The sequence below is a fragment of the Aegilops tauschii genome, chromosome 3 (assembly GCF_002575655.3).
Source record: "Aegilops tauschii subsp. strangulata cultivar AL8/78 chromosome 3, Aet v6.0, whole genome shotgun sequence".
Taxonomy (NCBI): Eukaryota; Viridiplantae; Streptophyta; class Magnoliopsida; order Poales; family Poaceae; genus Aegilops; species Aegilops tauschii.
Genome location: NC_053037.3, coordinates 397879471 through 397887979, shown reverse-complemented (window position 1 = coordinate 397887979; position 8509 = coordinate 397879471).

The following is an 8509-nucleotide window of genomic DNA, read 5'->3' as shown; positions in this document are numbered from 1 at the left end:
GTTGGCCAAACCAAATCGATTGTTCGAATAGACTTGCAAATATATCAAATCATGCACATAAGAATTCAGAGAAGATTCAAATAATATTCAGAGATAAGCTGATCATAAATCCACAATTCATCGGATCTTGGCAAACACACCGCAAAAGAGTATTACATCGAATAGATCTCCAAGAACATCGAGGAGAACTTTGTATTAAGAATCAAAGAGAGAGAAAAAGCCATCTAGATACTAGCTATGGACCCGTAGGTCTATGGTAAACTACTCACGCTTCATCGGAGAGGCAATGGTGTTGATGTAGAAGCCCTCCATGATCGAATCCCCCTCCGGCAGGATGCTGGAAAAGGCCCTAGATGGGATCTCATGGGTACAGAAGGTTGCTGCGGTGGAAAAGTGGTTTCGTGGCTCTCTTGGAAGGTTTTGGGATATTTGAGAATATATAGGCGGAAGAAATAGGTTGGTGGAGTCACGAGGGGCCCACAAGGGTGGGGGCGCGCCCTACTCCCCTAGGTGCGCCTCCCGACCTTGTGGCCGCCTCGTGGCTTTCCTGACATGCACTCCAAGCCCTCTGGATCTCTTCTGGTCCAAGAAAAATCATCGCGAAAGTTTCATTCCGTTTGGTATTTTCCTTTTCTAAGAAACTCTAAAACAAGGAAAAAACAGGAACTAACACTAGGCTCTAGGTTAATAGGTTAGTCCCAAAAATCATATAAAATAGCATATTAATGCATATAAAACATCCAAAACAGATAATATAATAGCATGGAACAATCAAAAATTATAGATACGTTGGAGATGTATCAGCGGCCAGAGCACAGCGTCCAACGCACGCACGCCGGGCGGAGCGCGTGAGCTACAGGCAATGCGGTGAACTACATCGGTATTTCCCCAAAGAAGAAGGGATGATGCAGCACAGCGATTGTAGGTATTTCCCTTAGTGATGAGACCAAGTTTATTGAACCAGTAGGAGAATCACACAACACTACGTAAACGGTACCTGCACACAAAGAACAAATACTTGCAACCCGACATGTTAAAGGGCTTGTCAATCCCTTTCGGGTAACGGTGCCAGAAATTGTTGAGTTGACGGGATAAAAATATAATAGATTGGATAAATAGATCGCGAATAAACGCAAAATGAAATAAAGTGCAGCAAGGTATTTTTGGGTTTTTGGAAATAGATCTGAAAATAAAAGCGAATAGAAATAGATCTTGAAGGCAAATATGATAAAGAAAAGACCCGGGGGCCATAGATTTCACTAGTGGGCCATAGATTTCACTAGTGGCTCCACTTGAGAAAAATAGCTGTAACATCCCAAATTTTCAATTTGGAATGTTATACATAGATCATCATTGCATATCATGTTTTACTGCATTTTGACAAAATCCTCGATAAATCCTAAGAAACTCAAGGACCCTCGGAGAGAGTTGGGGATTTTCTCGAATTTTCTTATTTGATTTTTCAAACGAGGATTGGGATTTTAATTATTTTTCTCTCCGGAAAAATATTTCATTCTTGAAATAAACGAGAGGAGAAAACATGACTTCTCCAAAAATATTGAAATACTGGAGGAAAATTGTTAAAATCATTATTTGGAATTTATTTGGATTTTATTTGTAAATTTTATTGCATTTAAAATTATGCATGTTTTCAAAATATTTATTTTTGATTTTAAAAATGTTCACCCTATTCTAGATTTTCTAACTAGACGGCGAAAATTTATTTCATATTTTTCTGATTTTTATTTATTTTTCTATGCATTTTTCTTCGCGGAACTTATTTATAAAAAAAACACACGCCCGCGCCGACTGGGCCGAGCCCAGCCGACGGCCCGCCTCGCGGCGTCCTCTTCCCACACGGTCGCCGGAGTCCGGCCTCGCCACGACGCCGTCGCCGCCTCGGTTGCCCCTCCTCCAAGCACCCCCTCCCCCCCTCATATATAGCCCCTCCTCGCCTCCTCCCACGAACGCCGCCGCCCGCCGCACCCGCCGCCGCACCCGCGCCGCGCCGCCGCCGCCCGCACGCGCCGCCGCTCGTCGAGCCTCGCGCCGCCGCCTCACGCCGCCGCCCCTCGCCCGCCGAGCCCCGAGCCCCGCACCCCGCCCCGCCGGAGCCCCTCGCCGGAGTAGCCCCGTCGAGGTACTGCCTCACTGCCGTTTTGCGTTGACCGGTTTTTTTTTAAAAACCCTTCGTTTAAAAAAAAACCTAGATCGGTTTTTTTCGGTTTTCTTATTTTACGAGCGTTCACCGAACCGTTCGTTTTAACGAACGCGTTCATCGGTTTTTCTCTGTTAACAAACGTCCGTTATTTAACCGTTCGTCCGTTTTTCTTTTTCGTCGGATTTTCTCGTTATTTTCTCAGATTCGATTTCTGATCGAATCTTCGTTTCCGTTTAACTTCTCGCTCGTTTATCGGAATCAGGTGATTCAAGCGCCTAGAGTTTCGTCTCGAAATTCTCTTTCCGTTTAACCTACTCAAACAAGTTTTTGCTACAGTAAAATTTGACCTAGATCCAGATTAGCAAACGAAGTTTCTTTCTTCCGCCGTTTGACTTTCGTTGTTTCTTTCGAGTTGATTCTTTTTGCAAACCGGAGTTCTTAAGTTGAACTTTCTGGTTGGATCTTTCATTCGAGTTTTACCTGTGCATTAGTTGAGTACTGATTGTATGCTTGTTTGTTGCGATAGAGTACCCGGAGTGTGCCGCTTGTTACTTCGAATCGCTAGGTTTTGTGGATCATCAGCAAGGCAAGTAACACTTTGATCATACCCCGTTCATACCCAGTTTTATTGCATTAGATCTATTCCTTCAAACACATTGCATGATTAGGATCTAATAAACTGTGGGTTTTGGGAAGTAGTTGAGGTAGTACCTATTACCTGTTTTTCTATCAAACCCTTGGGAGTTACTTCTACGTTGCTTTTATTATTGCCATGCTATGCTCGTAGACGTGGATTGGGTTTGAGTGAAATTCATGACAGATGTGAGATTGTTAATTAATGGTTTACTTAAGGTGGCAACTTAAACTCACATCTGGGTGGATTGAGGTACCTGGGTATTCCAGGATTGCCTGCTTTTCTTTTGGACCGCCACCCAGGTTCAAAGGGATCATGAGATTTTTCATGCTAGAAACTTCCGTGTGCAGCCGCAAGCTATTATGGGCTCTAGCATAGTTGACTAAGTTGTGTGAACTCTTACAGTGGTAGACTAGCAGATGTAGGGGAAAGTAGGTGTAACGGTCTACCCATACGTAAGGTGCAAACACTTCTGAAAGACTGTGTCTTGGTCATCCGTTACTCAAACACCATGTAGTGCGAGTAATCCAACGGAGGAGATCAAGTCTTGTGGGAAAAGTGCACAAACCTCTGCAGAGTGTACAAACTGATCATGATTAGCCGTGTCCCCGGTTATGGACAACTTGAGTATCTAGTACTTGGATTATCATGTGAATCTCAACACTATGTTACTTCTAATTAATTTTGTTGGGTTATTAATGACTTTTTAATTGGGATTGAGATGCTGTCAACCATCTCAATGTTTCACAACCACCATGATAGTTAAATAAAGTTATTCCTTTTGAAGTAGGATAAAATTGGCTTTTCGCAAAAATGTAACCATAGAGCTTTCCACCAGCCATATATGCATGTAGTAAAGCATTATTATTGTTCATTGCTCTCTATGTGTTACATTGCCAGCATATTCTATGTGCTGACCCGTTTTCGGGCTGCAACGTTTCATGTTGCAGACTTTTCAGACGACGAGTAAGGTGCCTTAGGTCGTGGTCTTATACTCAGTGATGCCGCTGGAGTTGATGGACTCACTATTCTTCCAAGTCTTCCGCTGTTATCGTTTTTAGATGGCCCTAAGCCATGTTTATCATACTTAGTCTCTATGGAGATATCCGATGTAATAAGTGAGTGATTGCTACTCTGTTATAAATCCTCCATTTGTACTGTGCGTGTCAGCATTACTGATCCAGGGATGACACTGGTGCACAGCAGCACAGGCCATTTGAGGTCTGGTCGCTACAAAGTTGGTATCAGAGCACACGCTGACTGTAGGACACGACCACTAAGCTTAAGCCCTAGAAAAACTTCTCTCTTCTCATTTCTGACTCCTCTCCACTTTCTACTCCTTTAGGAATGGCGAATGCAAGGAGCAAATTCATGCAACCAGATGAAGACACGCCGTTTGGACGACATTTGAAGGAAGTCACCAAGTACTTGAACATAGGAATACCAAGCGTCACCGGAACCTACAACGCTACATTACCTGAAGAGGAGAGCTGGAAGATTCAAGTTATCATTCCAGGAAGGACGTTTGCGCCAATTACGGAACCCATAAGATTGATTTTTGAAGCACCAACTTGGAGTTTAGGGAAGAGCATGGCCGCACATATCGCCATGGGACGCATTGGAGAAGTCTACCACCAGGAGCTTAAGGATACGATTTATCAAATTTGTGGACGTCGAGACGCGCAATGGGAGATGATCAAGACCAAGAAGGATGGATCAGTTGCAGCTTTCATCCAGGAGCAGAACCAACATATTCGACGCCAGGAGAACCAGATGTGCACGGACAAGGAAGAACTAAAGAAGGCATTTACGAAGATCAAGGAACTCCAAGAAGAACTCAAGACTACACGCGAAGATTATTTGGAGGAAATCAACGCACTAGTCGGGAAGATTGACGACCTGGAGAATAAGATTGGATCATTCGTGGGAAATCCAGTACCAGAAGCAGAAGTCGACGAATGCACTTGTCCGGATGACTACATCATCATCGACGACACCGACTCGGAACCAAGTGAAGACGAATGGATTGATGAAGCTGGAGCAGACATCATGGAGTCTTCAACGGATCAGAATTTTTAAGTAGACTACCATATCAGTAGTAGTTTTTCCCCCATTTAGTAGTATAGTTCAAGCACTTTGTAACGCTAGTTAGATCGTTTGTTTTGCCTTGTTTGGATTGATTGAGTGATATTGATTGAATTTGTCTCATGAGCATATGGGTAGTGTTTTCTCTCTAGACCTCATTCTATTCTTAATTCTCATCTTTTCTAAACCTATCAGATGCCTCCGAGACGCGACCCCGGATTTGTTTTCCCGCCAGAGATCACCCAGTTGATTCAACAACAGAATGCCTTGATGCAAGTGTTAGTTCAGAACCAAGGCAACAACAACAACAACCCATCGTTCGTGTGTTGAACGCGGAGGTGCCGTCCGTTCGGCACTCGGTCATCGGTGATTTGGATCACGGCGAGTATGACTCCGTCATCCGCGTTCATTGGAACGCTTCCGCTCGCGATCTACAAGGGTATATAGATGCACTCCCTTCCCCTCGTTGTTAGTATGCTCCATAGATGCATCTTGGTGAACGTAGGAAAATTTTAAAATTATGCTACGATTCCCAACAGTAGCATCATGAGCCAGGTCTATGCGTAGTTACTATGCATGAGTAGAACACAAAGCAGTTGTGGGCGTTGAGTTTGCCAATTCTTCTTGCCGCTACTAGTCGTTTCTTGTTTCGGCGGCATTGTAGGATGAAGCGGCCCGGACCGACCTTACATGTACGCTTACGTGAGACTGGTTCCACCGACTGACATGCACTAGTTGCATAAGGTGGCTAGCGGGTGTCTGTCTCTCCTACTTTAGTCGGAACGGATTCGATGAAAAGGGTCCTTATGAAGGGTAAATAGAAATTGGCAAATCACGTTGTGGTCATACGTAGGTAAGAAAACGTTCTTGCTAGAAACCTACAAACCACGTAAAAACTTGCAACAACAATTAGAGGACGTCTAACTTGTTTTTGCAGCAAGTGCTATGTGATGTGATATGGCCAGAAGATGTGATGAATGATATATGTGATGTATGAGATTGATCATATTCTTGTAATAGGAATCACGACTTGCATGTCGATGAGTATGACAACCGGCAGGAGCCATAGGAGTTGTCTTTATTATTTTGCATGACCTGCGTGTCATTGAATAACGCCATGTAATTTGCTTTACTTTGTTGCTAAACGCGTTAGCCATACAAGTAGAAGTAATCGTTGGCGTGACAACTTCATGAAGACACAATGATGGAGATCATGATGATGGAGATCATGGTGTCATGCCGGTGACGAAGATAATCATGGTGCCCCGAAGATGGAGATCAAAGGAGCAAAATGATATTGGCCATATCATGTCACTATTTGATTGCATGTGATGTTTATCATATTTTGCATCTTATTTGCTTAGAACGACGGTAGTAAGTAAGATGATCCCTTATAATAATTTCAAGATAGTGTTCACCCTAACTGTGCACCGTTGCGAAGGTTCGTTGTTTCGAAGCACCACGTGATGATCGGGTGTGATAGATTCTAACGTTCGAATACAACGGGTGTTGACGAGCCTAGCATGTACAGACATGGCCTCGGAACACACGCAATACACTTAGGTTGACTTGACGAGCCTAGCATGTACAGACATGGCCTCGGAACACGGAGGACCAAAAGGTCGAGCATGAGTCGTATAGAAGATACGATCAACATGGAGATGTTCACCGATCTTGACTAGTCCGTCTCACGTGATGATCAGACACGGCCTAGTTGACTCGGATCATGTTTCACTTAGATGACTAGAGGGATGTCTATCTGAGTGGGAGTTCATTAAATAATTTGATTAGATGAACTCAATTATCATGAACTTAGTCTAAAAATCTTTACACTATGTCTTGTAGATCAAATGGCCAACGTTGTCCTCAATTTCAACGCGTTCCTAGAGAAAACCAAGCTGAAAGATGATGGCAGCAACTATACGGACTGGGTCCGGAACCTGAGGCTCATCCTCATAGTAGCCAAGAAAGATTATGTCTTAGAAGAACCGCTAGGTGAAGCACCAATCCCAGAGAACCAAGACGTTATGAACGCTTGGTAGCAGCGTGCTGATGATTACTCCCTCGTTCAGTGCGGCATGCTTTACAGCTTAGAACCGGGTCTCCAAAAGCGTTTTGAGAAACATGGAGCATATGAGATGTTCGAGGAGCTGAAACTGGTTTTTCAAGCTCATGCCCGGGTCGAGAGATATGAAGTCTCCGACAAGTTCTTTAGCTGTACAATGGAGGAGAACAGTTCTGTTAGTGAGCACATACTCAGAATGTCTGGGTTGCACAACCGCTTGTCTCAGCTGGGAGTTAATCTCCCGGATGACGCGGTCATTGACAGAATCCTCCAGTCGCTTCCACCAAGCTACAAGAGCTTTGTGATGAACTACAATATGCAGGGGATGGAAAAGACCATTCCCGAGGTATATTCAATGCTGAAATCAGCGGAAGGGGAGATCAGAAAAGAACATCAAGTGTTGATGGTAAATAAAACCACTAAGTTCAAGAAGGGCAAGGGTAAGAAGAACTTCAAGAAGGACGGCAAGGGAGTTGCCGCGCCCGGTAAACCAGTTACCGAGAAGAAGTCAAAGAATGGACCCAAGCCCGAGACTGAGTGCTTTTATTGCAAGGGAAGTGGTCACTGGAAGCGGAACTGCCCCAAATATTTAGCGGACAAGAAGAAGGCCGGCAACACCCAAGGTATATGTGATATACAAGTAATTGATGTGTACCTTACCAGTACTCGTAGTAGCTCATGGGTATTCGATACCGGTGCGGTTGCTCATATTTGTAACTCAAAGCTGGAACTACGGAATAATCGGAGACTGGCAAAGGACGAGGTGACGATGCGCGTCGGGAATGGTTCCAAGGTCGATGTGATCGCCGTTGGCACGCTACCTCTGCATCTACCCACGGGATTAGTTTTAAACCTCAATAATTGTTATTTAGTGCCAGCTTTGAGCATGAACATTGTATCTGGATCTCGTTTAATTCGAGATGGCTACTCATTTAAATCTGAGAATAATGGTTGTTCTATTTATTTGAGAGATATGTTTTATGGTCATGCCCCGCTGGTCAATGGTTTATTTTTGATGAATCTCGAACGTGATGTTACACATGTTCATAGTGTGAATACCAAAAGATGTAAAGTTGATAACGATAGTCCCACATACTTGTGGCACTGCCGGCTTGGTCACATTGGTGTCAAGCGTATGAAGAAGCTCCATGCAGATGGACTTTTGGAGTCTCTTGATTACGAATCATTTGACACGTGCGAACCATGCCTCATGGGTAAGATGACAAAGACTCCGTTCTCCGGAACAATGGAGCGAGCAACCAACTTATTGGAAATCATACATACCGATGTGTGCGGTCCAATGAGTGTTGAGGCTCGCGGAGGATATCGTTATGTTCTCACTCTCACTGATGATTTAAGTAGATATGGGTATGTCTACCTAATGAAACACAAGTCTGAAACCTTTGAAAAGTTCAAGGAATTTCAGAGTGAAGTCGAGAATCAACGTGACAGGAAAATAAAATTCTTACGATCAGATCATGCTGGAGAATATTTAAGTCACGAATTTGGTACACACTTAAGGAAATGTGGAATAGTTTCACAACTCACGCCGCCTGGAACACCT